Source organism: Dermacentor andersoni, chromosome 9 (assembly GCF_023375885.2).
Source record: "Dermacentor andersoni chromosome 9, qqDerAnde1_hic_scaffold, whole genome shotgun sequence".
In the NCBI taxonomy this organism is placed as follows: Eukaryota; Metazoa; Arthropoda; class Arachnida; order Ixodida; family Ixodidae; genus Dermacentor; species Dermacentor andersoni.
Genome location: NC_092822.1, coordinates 10,039,207 through 10,051,855, shown reverse-complemented (window position 1 = coordinate 10,051,855; position 12,649 = coordinate 10,039,207). Strand labels below are relative to the sequence as shown.

The window sequence follows — 12,649 nt, the reverse complement described above, 5'->3', positions numbered from 1 at the left end:
ATAAAGCACTGCTAACCCCCCCCCCCCCCCCCCCCCGTGCCCCTCAGCAGTTGTAATGGTGGTTTTGCAACAGCTTCACTGGACATACACTTTCGCTAGACTGGGATGGCGAGTCACTTTTTGTTGGCGGTTAAGCAATATCCAACAGCGTTTACAGACCCTCACTAAAACTGCGCGCACGTTATCATATTGTATTGACACAACAAGGAGATCGGTGAGCGAATAGGCGATAGGCGGTGGAAGTGAAGCAATGCGAACCCAAGGCATACCTACAAATTCGCCAACGTATACTCCATACGAAATACGCCTTGACTATGTCGTCTCAGTGAGGTGGAGGAATCCTTACGAAGTGTATTTTGTTCCGAATTCTAGGGGCCTGCACTAACTTTTCATTGCTTACGGTTCACTTTCTGTAGATATAGCTTTATGAATGTCAAGTATAGTCGAAAGAAAGAAAGGTGGCAGATTGTCTAAACACAACAGGGAACACAACGAGCGTCCGCTGCACATTTTTACGTTAGAGGATGTCACTTATACTCATTGTAGAAAAATTTGGCCCAGCAAATAATAATGGATGTTCAAGAAGCGTGTATTGAGAAAGATGCGGGGTTCAATTGTGCTGGCTTCAGACGACCATTTTATCCCCAAAACACATAATTCGTGCTGTTATCGCTGATAGCACGGACATTTCAGACGCTAATCGAGAGATAAGGAGAGAGCGGGCTTGTGTAGCTCGCAGCGAACGCGTAATTTACTGACATTAGAGCTCTGCATCTCGTTGCACGCAAATAACATGACGCTTGAGCGCGCGGCGACTCAGTTTTCCTTTCAAATTAGTAGTAATACTAGCAGTAGAAAAACTTTATTATATTTAGAAACCGGACGGGCTCCTACACCAGTTGTCCAGAGGAAGTAGAGGGGCGAAAAACGGAGTTTGTCGGGCAGGGTGGTGCCCCCATGCCAAGGCCCCGCTGGCACGGGCCATCCGCTCAGCTCGTTGGATCGGTCGTAGCTGATCTTCCAGGGCCGGGCTGTAGACAGCAGCGCCTCCCATTCGTTCCATGTAACATTTGTTTCGTGTTCTTCTCCGTGTTCTGCACACTCCCACGTGATGTTAAAAAGTGTTGGTGTTGCTCCTTTCAAATTAAAGCGTCGAAAAATGAATATACCAGTTCAGTGACAGGCGGAACAACACGACAACGGCTTTCCCGGACGCCGAACCGATAACGCGCAGCGCTTTGGACGCCGTGTTTGGCTCTGAGCCGGTATGGAGCTTGAAGTATCGAAACGATTTCACCTATTGCTATAGTAACGCGACCTCTATAACCTGTTTGAGCCGGCAGCATCTATGCTGCTAGAAGAATATGAGGGAAGCTTGAAAGCGAAACACTCTGTTATCATAAAAAAAAAGTAGAGCTGAAGGAAAGCTTTCTCATCCGCATTGCTAAGAGTTTTCAACTCCACATATCAGTCAATAGAGCTCGCGCTTTCTTTTTCTCGAAGTTTCTAAAGCACACGAAACGATGTTGCAGTAAATGTTTCCCGATTTCAACGGTAAAAATACGTTTAAAAAATTGTGGCGCGCCACGGGAAGGAAAGCGTGAAATGCCATCTGAAGGAACAACAACTAGTCCGACTGCGACAGCGATGATAGTTCACGTTTCGCGAACCCAAGCTCTAAACCTGGGTGAGGACATTAGAGTTTCGGATGACTTCTTCTGCCATAGAAACATGATGATGGCGACTTCTGGTGACAGCTGCAACAGATACCACGAAAGCTGCACCTTTCACAACTGTCACTGTAAACGAAAAAAATAAAGAAAGAAAGAAAGAAAGAAAGAAAGATGGAGCAGCGCATGAGGCTGTTGGGTGAAATCACGCGCGGAATGTCTTTGGCCTGTACGCGCATGCTCCATATAATGTGCACAGGTGTGCACGCGGAACGTCCATGTCATGGCGTCGTCATGAGGCAGCAAGGAGTTGAGCCGGCAAACATGACAGCGCTTGTTTAATTAAAATGAGGTGGCAAACAATGTGCCGTTCAACTTTTCGAAAATTATCAGCCGTTGCGAAAACTACTTGTTGAAGATCCGTATGTTGTATCAGAAAATCTTGGTTTGCCGTTGGTGCCTTTGGTATAACTTTTATTGCCCATGCAAAATAAGGTTGCGTATAGCGTTCGTGTATTGACCACAGCTCGCCCGTACTTCAGCAATTTAAACTAAGCAGGTTACAGTTAAATTCAAATTGTCACACCTGACTACATCTACGTCGGCAGACCTTGCAGCCCTCCATGCCGCTATGACCTACGTCACCGAAGAGCCGGCACAGAAATGGGTCATATTTTGTGTCTCTAAGGCAGCTCTTCACACTATCAAGTCTGCCTTACACCACATAACTTACGAGCAGATGATATCCGACATCAGGGAATTACACCACCATGCTCTGGAAACAGGGCACAGCACCATCTTTCAATGGATTCCTGCTCACTGTGGCATCGTCGGCAACGAGTCTGCTGACAGGGCTGCACGGTCTGTCCACGAAGCAGACGCGTCCAATACCTTTGACGAGGTTGGACGCTGCCAGGGAACTTCGCCTGCTTGCATGCAAAAAGTCGCAAGCGTTCTGGAGTTCAAGTGCCTTCAACTGCCGGTAGCATAAGCGGGACCCCTTGCTACGGCTACAACTGCCATCTAGCCTTTCCCGCGGTGAAACAACCTTGCTGTACCGCTTGTGGATGGGAGTGGCGTTCACGAACGCCTACTCCTATCGCATGGGAATAGCTGAGAGCCCGATGTGTGACTCCTTTAGGTGCGAGGAAACCGTGGAGCACCTATTGTGTACCTGCCCTCGCTACGACGTACAACACCTGTCTCTCAGGACTTTAGACCGACTGGACTCGAGACCGTTTTCTGAGTCGAAGATACTCGGACCGTGGCCACACCAGTCACTGGCACAAAAAGCGATTCGTGCACTAGTACGCTACTTGAAGTGCCCCGGTTTAAGAGACCGCTTATGGTGTCGCCGAGCATCATCCCACGTGCACTCAGTGCTCACTCTCTCCCTCTTTCCCTCTTTCTATTCCCCTTTTCCCTTACCCCCGTGTAGGGCAGCAAACCAAGCGCTCGTCTGGTTGACCTCCCTGCCTTTCGCCTCCTTCCTCTTTACCTCTCAAACTCATATCTTTATATCATACATTTATTCATTTTCACATCAGTTATTGCATAATATGCTGGGGAAATACAACACTCACATTAATTCACTGCGGTCGCTACAAAGTCAGGCCGTATGCTCAGTTTTATACATCATTACTGCGCAGCGATTCCTTCGTTGCACACTAATGGCAAACTCTCTGTAGATGAATTCATAAAATTTGACCTCAGCCTATTCCTTTTTAAAGTTGTCCTGCATTCCAGAATCATCTTAAGAGAATAAGAGAGTACGAACGAATTACGGAAAAGAAACAGCGCAGTTTCTAGGCTACTTTATTTTGAAATATCATACCGTTCTTTACTTGCTCTTAACATTTGTAAGCGTGCGTGTATTCCTTGGTTTCGTTTTATGATCTTTCGTATGTCTGGTTCTATTTCTCATTTAATAAAAACAAATGGCAGTTTCGCCATACTAGCAAAGCAATGAATGCGACAGCAACAGGTCTGAATATTACACGCGGTGTAAGACTCGTAACTGTAGTGGCAGTATGAATTGAAGTAAGCGTAAGCTGACTAAGTAAAAACGAGCTGTAGCGCTAGGGGTCCTCTGTTTGAATCAGGCCATCGGACAAGTTCATCTATATCAAATAATAAAAGCCAACGTCTCTTTTAGCGAATTCACCGCCACTTTTCCGCATCGGGTATGTTTGAAACCTCTTTACTGGGCCGATCTGAGAGGTATATAGTGCGGAGCCACGCGAATGAAATTATATGATTTTAAAGTTTAAGCTCAGTTATTGTTGCGCACATTTATTATTAAAGTCTGAGAAGATTTAAAATTAAACGCATGTATTGTCGGTGTTTTGTTTCAAGACATTTCTTTGTGGGCTACCATTCACAAAATTCTGAAGAATAATGTTGACAAGAATATAAGACATGGTATGAACAACGTTATTGATATAATGGTGTGGCAATATAATCTGCATGTACCGCATGTAGTACAACAGGGTGAGCCATATAGAATATCTATACCTGAATATATGCGGAACCCCACGGCGGTATGCCGACAGCAAAAATTCGCCTGAAGTGAGTATATACTTTCTACCGCAATAACACGTACTTGACTGTTCGGTTTTGTACTTAATGATTACGTACTCTTAAGACATTCTTTATATATCTGCTGTTCATGTTTAAGTTTTTCTGCCAATAGTAGTATGCTTTCTTTATATCAGTGTTATTATCCATGCTTTGATATCATTTGTGATCTTGTTTATCAGCGTTTACGTTATGGTTCTGCCATCTCATTTATTTCATGTTTGTACATTTCTGTCACAACGTCCCAATATAGTCGTTGACTACGAGACCTCTTTCTGTATATCATATCTCGTAATTCTGTAATTCTGAAGTAATAAAAAAAGTGAAAGAAAAGAAAAAATTTCTTTCTTTGCTCATCCTTTATAGCATCCTGTTGCCTCGCCCAATTCCGCGTCCGCAAGGAAAGTCTTCGCGAAAAATAAGCATAACGCCAAAACATACAACTGGAAGTTTGGGAATGGATAAATGAGAAAGGTTTAGATAAGGGGACGAAAGCTGCTTACGCACCTACAGCCCCCAAGTCTGCGTGGGTATTACCGTGATCCAAGCGAAACGCAGGCATCTTGCGTTGCCTAATCTAAACCTATCTATCGAAAGTCAGTGCTATGATCTCAGGAATCCTACTTAATAGGAAATGTCTGAGCAATAACCGGACATACATTCCGCAATTGCAGTATGTGCAATCTTGACCAACAGAAATGTTTCCTGTCTGTCTAAGTGTCGAATTTCCTGTTTTTCATACTCGAAGACAGGGCAGACCACCCCTAAGTCTGCCGGTTGTTGTCGTGGTTGGTCAATGATGCGCGCCAGCTAACACAGCAGCATGTCCCGTCCTCGAGGCCAGCTATGCGAGGCAGACGACGCTGCCAGAAGTGCAACGCGACAGAGGAGATGGAAACGAGCGCCTCCTCCCAGACAGTGGGCCGCCCAGAAGAGCAAGAAGAAGCAGGGGGGAGGAAAAGCGTAGATCGGGGGGCGAAGGCAAAAAGAGCCTACAAAAGGCTGCGCGCCTGTCAGCGGAGCCATCTAGCGGAATAATTAGAGAAAAGAACTGGTGCAAGGCCAATTTCCTTAAGTTCTTCCGCACCCCTTGTCTGTCTGCATGCGGCAGCGAGGCGTAGTGCGCAGCTCGGCCGGTGTCAAGAGAGTGTCGCGCGAGTTCGTGTGATGGGGCCCCAATTTGACTCCTGCCAGGCCATGCACGTGCATTGTTGCGAGGAATACAGCAGAGAATGACCTTCTCTCTCTCTTTCTCTCTCTTGCCCTCTTTGTGTTTACGCCAATATAACGAGCGCATGTCGGCGCGCGCGGTTTCTTTGTCTGCGATGTTCTATTCCTGCTCGACAACATCTCATTGTCTCACCGCCGCTACCATACTCAGTAGCGCTTCCTGGTCTTCCATGCAGGACCTGCTGGCGTTGCTGGGTGCCGCGGCCTTTGCGAGGTGTGGTGATGCTCAGAACGGCGCCCCGTGAAGCAACCAACCCGCAAATCAAATACAAAAAGAAAGAAGAACAACGCGGTTGTGGCGCACGTGTTTGTGCTTACAGGGTCATGCAGCTGACGAGAAAGCCAGATATAAGGAAGAGTTTGCTGAAAATGCTAAGCGCGCCTACGAGCTACACTCCCAAGCGCGCACTCTATATAATGACATTATTGCGACGTATAAAGCAGGCTGTGCGACGCGGTATGGTAGTCCAGACGGGCGGGCCTCCTGCCTTTCTTTATTTACGCTTAGTGGTTACTTTGCTAATGAACACGTCAGTTACGTAACTTTTAAACATGCCTTCTCGCGGGCCTAGGCAATGACATCTGTCACAAGACTGATGATGCGCTTTAATAAATTCGTGAGTCTGTCAATGCGCCCGACCAATTTGTTTCCTTTGTCGAGAACTGATGCAGCGCGGCCCGTCAGTGTTCTTGCCCAAGCACTAAGAAAGAGGAACACACCGGAGTTGGTCACCAACAGGCGCCTATATACCATTGACTCAGCATTTACCCGGTTTTACTCGACGGGAAGAAACGTTACTACGTCGCCTGCGACTAAGAGTTTCATTTACAAACGCCTAGTCATTCATAATTGGAGTCGTCGACAGTACCAGTGGCGACACATGCGGCGTAAACAAATTATGAAAAAACATCCAGTGTGACTGTCCAACATGCGAAGACGAGAGGCTTGCCCTTCGGACAGCTTTAGGGCACTTAGATGACAGGCCTTTTACAAATAAGAGGATACTGGGAACGTGGCCTCGTGCGTCTGAGATGTACAAAGCCACAAAAGCACTGGAGCGTTTCTTGAGGTGCACCAGCCTGTATGACCGCTTGATGGTGCTTGTGATGAACCGAACAATGAAGGCTTCATTGTTTGTGTGCCCTTCAATAATGTGAGCTTCAATAATACGCTCTTTCTTCTCACCTTTCAATCCCCCTTCCCTGTGCAGCGTCGCCAACCAGGCTCAGCCTCTTTAACCTCCTTGCCTTTCCCTTATCATCTCTCTCTCGCTCTCTCATTGTGTCAGAGAAGTTGAAGTGCATGTCCAGGCGCACGCAGACAACTGTTGTTTCCCTGAATCAAGATCGCAACATTGTAACAGATGCTCCATTTGGAGCTCGTCGTGGTTTCCTTCATTTCGATCTAGAAGCATGCCTGTACTTCGCAGTATAGAACAGGAGCAAGGGATCTCTCACGAAGAGTCACTTGCAGAAAGCGAGAGAGAGAACAGAAAAAATAAAACTGGGCCTTCCCTCAGTTGCCATTCAGGTTCATTTCAGTGGTGCTCGCACAAACGACTCGCTTCTCCATTTTCTCAAGACAGAAACTGCTCCTCGGCTCTACAACGAGACCACCCGAAGCCGCCATTAAAGGCGGGCCGCGTTGATCGCGCAGTGAAAACGGCAGCCACCCAGAGCTAGCCTTCTTTCAATTTTTTCTTACTTCTCCTTCGGCGTCCCGAGCGCAACAAAGGTGCGTGCCGCGTTTAGCCAGGGCACGAACCGGCGATACATGCGCGGGGAGCACATTCAGCGATGGCCTCAGTGCACGATATGCGCACACAAACCACACACACGAGCGCGCACGAGTACAGACGCACACACCACCACCAACGAGCGAGAGAGCTGCAGCGGCGTCTTTCTCAAGCCTTGTGGCCGCACTGCCGAGCGGCCATAGACAGACGGTAGACAGACACACGCACGCTCACGTGCCCCTATCAAACGGGGAGGGTAAGAATGCGCGTGTGTACAGAGTTCACGCGCGCACAAACACAAGGGGCAGCTGGGGCGCGGGTGGCACGCGAGCGTCCCATATAGGGCGGCTCGCTTTCAATGGGAGCTCCCACCACCTCCTCCTCCGCATCATTCGGCTAGCGTACGACCCGTCCTTGAAGGGAGGGTAGCAGGGGGGCTTCACCACGACACTCCCCCTCGCTTCCCATCGTAGAACCGCACGGTTGACGCCACGTTCGGCCGCGGCTTCTCAAAGCGTCCCCCCTCACCCCTCGACAGTTCTCTGTCCCGTGACCCCCCGTGAGCAGGGTCGTCACGTCCCCTACCCTCGCCCCCTCTCCTCTCATCCAGAGTGAACGGGATGGACGACGTAACGGTTTCGAGCGGCTACTGCAGACACCGCGAACTGGACAGAGACCGTTCTTTGCTGCCAGCTTTGCTTCTTTTTCCCTCACAATCTAACATCTCTCCCAGGCTGCTTGCGACGCGACACTTTGCGATCCCGCGTAGCCAGCTGCGCGATAAGCAGGACACGCTTAGAACGCTTACAAGCATGGGTCGAATGCAAGTTCTTTTTGCGACACGCGCGTGTGTGACCGGGCGACCGCAATCTGTCGCACGCAGCAACGGCGGCGACAACGCTGGCGTGGTAGTATATAAACTGTCTGCTATATACGGCTGTTCGCGGTGATCTATGGGCGCCCAGTACAGCAGGCGTGAGGCACAGGGCGCCGCTACTTCAGAGCAACGTTCAGAGAGAGAGAGAGAGAGTACGTGTGTACGTACGAGGACATCGCCTTCATGCAAAAAAAGACAGGAAGAATGGGAAACGGTGTCGTCTTGACAGTGCACAGATAACAACGTATAAGGAGCTACATGGGGCGTTAGTCGCAGATGCGCCTTGCTTAAAATGCCGAGCAACTTGAAAACAGGAGGGCGAGTTTGAGCAGGAAGTTGTCGTTAGCGGCCGTCCTCCGGGACACCTTTCTAACCTTGGTCACGAATTGCAGCCGAGTTGCGAAGGGAACGTGCATGCAGCGTTTCTGGTGGCTTCTGAAGCCGCTAAGCTATCGTCCGATCGATCACTTGAACGGGGGGGGGGTCTATGTGCCGCGAATAATCTCCTCAAAAAGAATTGGAGCTTTGGACGTTTACGACCCACTACGACCTAAAACAGCCCAAGGAAATATACAGCAAGCAACTACTCGCAGTGCAGCGCCCTAGGATTCAGTCGCCCCGTACACAACGCTGCAACGAAGCCAGACAAACGACCCGCACGTTTGCCATTCGTGTAAGCAGGCAAACGCGATATAGGCGTCCGGCCTCATTACCTCTGCGCCGCATTCACACACTATAACGTCATCAGAATAAACACGCGAGCCTCGGATGAAAAGCTGCTGGAGGCCAGCAGCGGGTTTTATCGGTCAGACTATGTGCACGTCCGCTGGACACACAATCCCGTCCAGCCGCTGATCCGTTATTATCGTACCACGCGACCTCGGCGGCGATTACTGCGCCGCGCCAACAAACCAATTGGGTACCACTTACAGCTTCGTGCGGACGACAGCCGCCCTCTGTCGGATGAAAGCATTCTAGAGCAGTGGCCCAGACCGACATTTGCTCAAACGGCTTTCGTAGTAGTGATGGGCTTCTCGAGACCACGCTGATCGCGTGACAGATTGTGACACTTTAACAGCGTCTCGGCGTGTGAATACGTCATTTCTCTCTCTTTCTTTCTACTTTTCTTTGAGAGAGAGAGAAAAACCACAGTTTCGCCATACGGGCGAAGCAATGAATGCGATAGCAAAATGTTCCTCGCCGTTCCTACTCGTAGCGTCCTTGAAGGAACACACCGGCGATGAACCCCTTATCATAAGATATGTTCCAGTGCTGCTGCGTGTTGTTGGCTCCCTCTTATGAAAAGCGGGAGGAACAATAAGCAATGTAAGGGAAGTAAAAGCGACGTTGAAGTTGACGACGAGGGATGAAGGACATGTATTTTGTTTCATTATAGCGTTGACCAGTTAATGATACCCTTGTCATCGCGTTAATAGCGCTGTCAACATAAGGGTAAACGTTCGCTTACACCACTTCCACAGTCAATTTCATGACATCTACATTTCTATACTACGACAAGAAAAGATAAAACACATAACGAGAAGCGGGTTCGATACTTAATAATGGGTGAAAATGCTACGAGGAATGACAACTGGAAGCAATACAAAGAGTCATACGCGCAGCGCAGAAAGTAATAAACCGTCCATAGAAGGCACCACTAGCATTCCGGGGAAGTCGACCTGCCTCTGAATGGAGGTGGTGGGGAATCGTTCCCCGAACCAGGACTTATTCAACTATGGAACTTTTGTTTCTGAGGAACCCGTACGAGTTTCCTTCGCAGTATCGTGCTACTCGCAGATGGGCACCCACCTTCCGTTTTACTTACAATCATTACTATCGACAAGGGTTGCATGGAAAGCCAACAGACTCTCCCGCGAAGTCAACGAACTCTCTAAGAGAGCTTGACACTATACTTCATAGAAAGTCTATAAGGTGTCAATGAATGTTTCCGCACGGGCGGCGTCTGCGGATCAAGTCAAACAGGGAGCATATCGGGAGAGAGCATTCCTGAGCCGTGCGCTGTCTCGACGCCGGGGATGAGACTCGTTATCGCCAGCGCCGGGCCACAAAGGGGTCGGCTGGCTGCTGCCCGGCCGGGCGAGAGCGTTTGTCTGCCGCGCGCCGGCTCACATCAAACGAGATCGCCGCCGTCGATCCGTCACAGCCTGGCTTTGCTCGCCGGGGCCACCGGGTACACGCGCAACAAAGCAGGGCGCAACTGCAGCGAGTCTGCCGCGAGCCGAGGGATGAGGCAACGGCGGTGGTCGCCCCGGCCGGAGTCGTTGCCGTGTAATTAGCAGCTGGCCGCTGCGTCCTCCTTTTCCCCAAGACAGACGGACGCGTGCTCCGAGAGAGGGCACAGCGGGACACGCTTCACAGCGTCGCCGCTCGTATGCGTAGTGCTGTAACCCCGTGGCATTGCAAAGTACGCACACCCATCGGCAAAAGTATACAAACCATGGGCTCGCCGAAAAAAAAAAGGGGAGCTGAATTTATTCGTAATCCAGACGCATAAACTGAAACTGAGGAGTGCACTGAAAAGTTCGCAATGCCAAGTTAGGAATGCAGTCTTTCATTTCAAGTTACATTCATAGATGGAGAATAAACTTGGTCTGATCTCGCAATTCATGGTTCGTATACTCGTGCTCCGGGGAGTACACAAGTGATTCGTCTGGCCCAGAGCAGGCAGTTGTTCGAAGGTAGACGAGATGTCGTGTAACAGTAATAGTTGTTATTCAACTGTCTAAAAGATGGGCTTGCAAGACGTTTTATATTCCAAGTTTAACGGATCGCTAGCTGAGCTCGATAACCCGTTTTTTGACATCCAACGAAGAAAGAAGAGGTTTCAGAAGGCTTGCGCAAACGTGTTTTACACGGCACGGGTTGCTAAGTCTTTGCAGCTCTTGCTAAGGTATTATACGGCCGTTTAAAAGCGGTTGCTATATTCAGAGAGTAAGTATAAGCCGGTGGCGCAGCGAAACTTTTCGCGAAGGAAAAGCCGCAAACAACTTTCGCCGGCAATGCCACTTACTGCGATGAATCTGAGGGCGACAAAGACTGGGACAACCAAGTCCTTCCGACAGAAAAGGCTCATTCAGAAAATAGCTGTGAGTGCAAAATAAAGAAGAGTTAGACACCGGGGGAATTTCGCGGGAATCGGAAGATAAACTGATACGCGCGAAGAGAAGCACGATGCTGTGTGTCTTCGTCTTCATCCGATTCCTGCGGGGCTTCCTCGTAGCGATGGACACCAACAAGCTCAACTCGAAAAGTTTTTCTATGAGTTAAGGTAAATACAGAACAAGGTTCGTTTGATTGTTTCGCTCTCTCTCTTCTACAGATTCCCGTTTTTTTTTAAGTTATATATCGCATTCTACACCAGCAATATTAAAGCCCTGCGGGGATGAGACGAAGAGGCACTTATATAGCTCACCTACTCCTGCGTCCATCAACTTTGTTCTGCGACTGCAACGATAGATGACACTCGCAATATCGCGACAAATGTATACACAAAGTGGGTATGTTCATCATTTGTGGCTCTCTCAACCTCGGAACTCGGGTTCCGACAACGGTTGATTGACCAGGTAAGCTAAGATATGACGGACAATCAATGTGCAGCCCGACAAGAGGAACGGTGTAGCTGAGCGCTACCTGTCAGTTTTTCGTGCCGTTCCTGGTAATGTCCAGAACTCGCAGAGCTTTCACCGCCAACGCGAGCCCGGTGTACCGACTATCGACAAATTTCCTAAAGACCTTCGGCCACCTTCGTTTCCCCGGCAGTGGATGCCTTCCTGCGCGAAAGGAACGAGCGACGATCCCGCACTGACTTGCAGAATCGACGGCGCGCTCGCGTCGCGGCCCCGCAGCCGCGACGAATGCCCGAGGCGCCGCTCCAATTGGCGGCCCCGGCGGCAGCGGACGCCCAGCGCGCAACCAGCGGGCGCCGCCGAGCCTCCTCCGCCCCGAGCGCCGGCAGGAACAGCGGAGCCCGTGGACCACTTTCCCCCGTCGACGCGGTCAGGGAAAGGCAAGCTTACAGAGCAGCCTCCTCCGACAGAGCGAGCCGCGCACATTCCCCGAGGCCAAGAAGGCCAATTTTAGCAGCTGCTTCAGCTGCTGCCGCGAGCATGGGCGACAAACTTGCCTGCCGGGTTCACTGACATACACCGCGCATGCATGCAGCGCGCGACGGAAACGACGACCGACCTCTCTGGCCGACGTCCATCTCTGTTTGTTTGTGCGGCCGGACGCCCGCGAACACCAAGCGCTGACGAGCTGTGCGTGCCGCTCACGAGCAGCGAACGCCGACGCCGTTTCGCTGGCGTCGCCACCGGAAACGTCACCCTCTTGAGGGCGCGGCCCCCGAATTCAGGACGCGGTTCTAGGAGAGCAAACGCTGGCTGTTTTCACAGCGCGGCTTCGTTGCAGCCGCCAGCTCCGTGCGTTCGGTGATGACTAACCCTCGGGGTTCTCGCTCGTGTTCGCGCTGAAAACGTTGGCAAACGCGCTTATCGAACCTATTCGTATACTTGTTTTTGAATACTTGAACACGCAAACTA

The 12,649-nt window shown here is 50.1% G+C and overlaps 1 protein-coding gene across 1 annotated transcript in view; it reads right to left on the bottom strand.

The window, feature by feature from the left end:
• LOC126527018 (uncharacterized) overlaps window positions 1-12,649 on the bottom strand; it is a 164,596-nt gene that overhangs the window by 139,063 nt on the left and 12,884 nt on the right. The window lies entirely within an intron of this gene.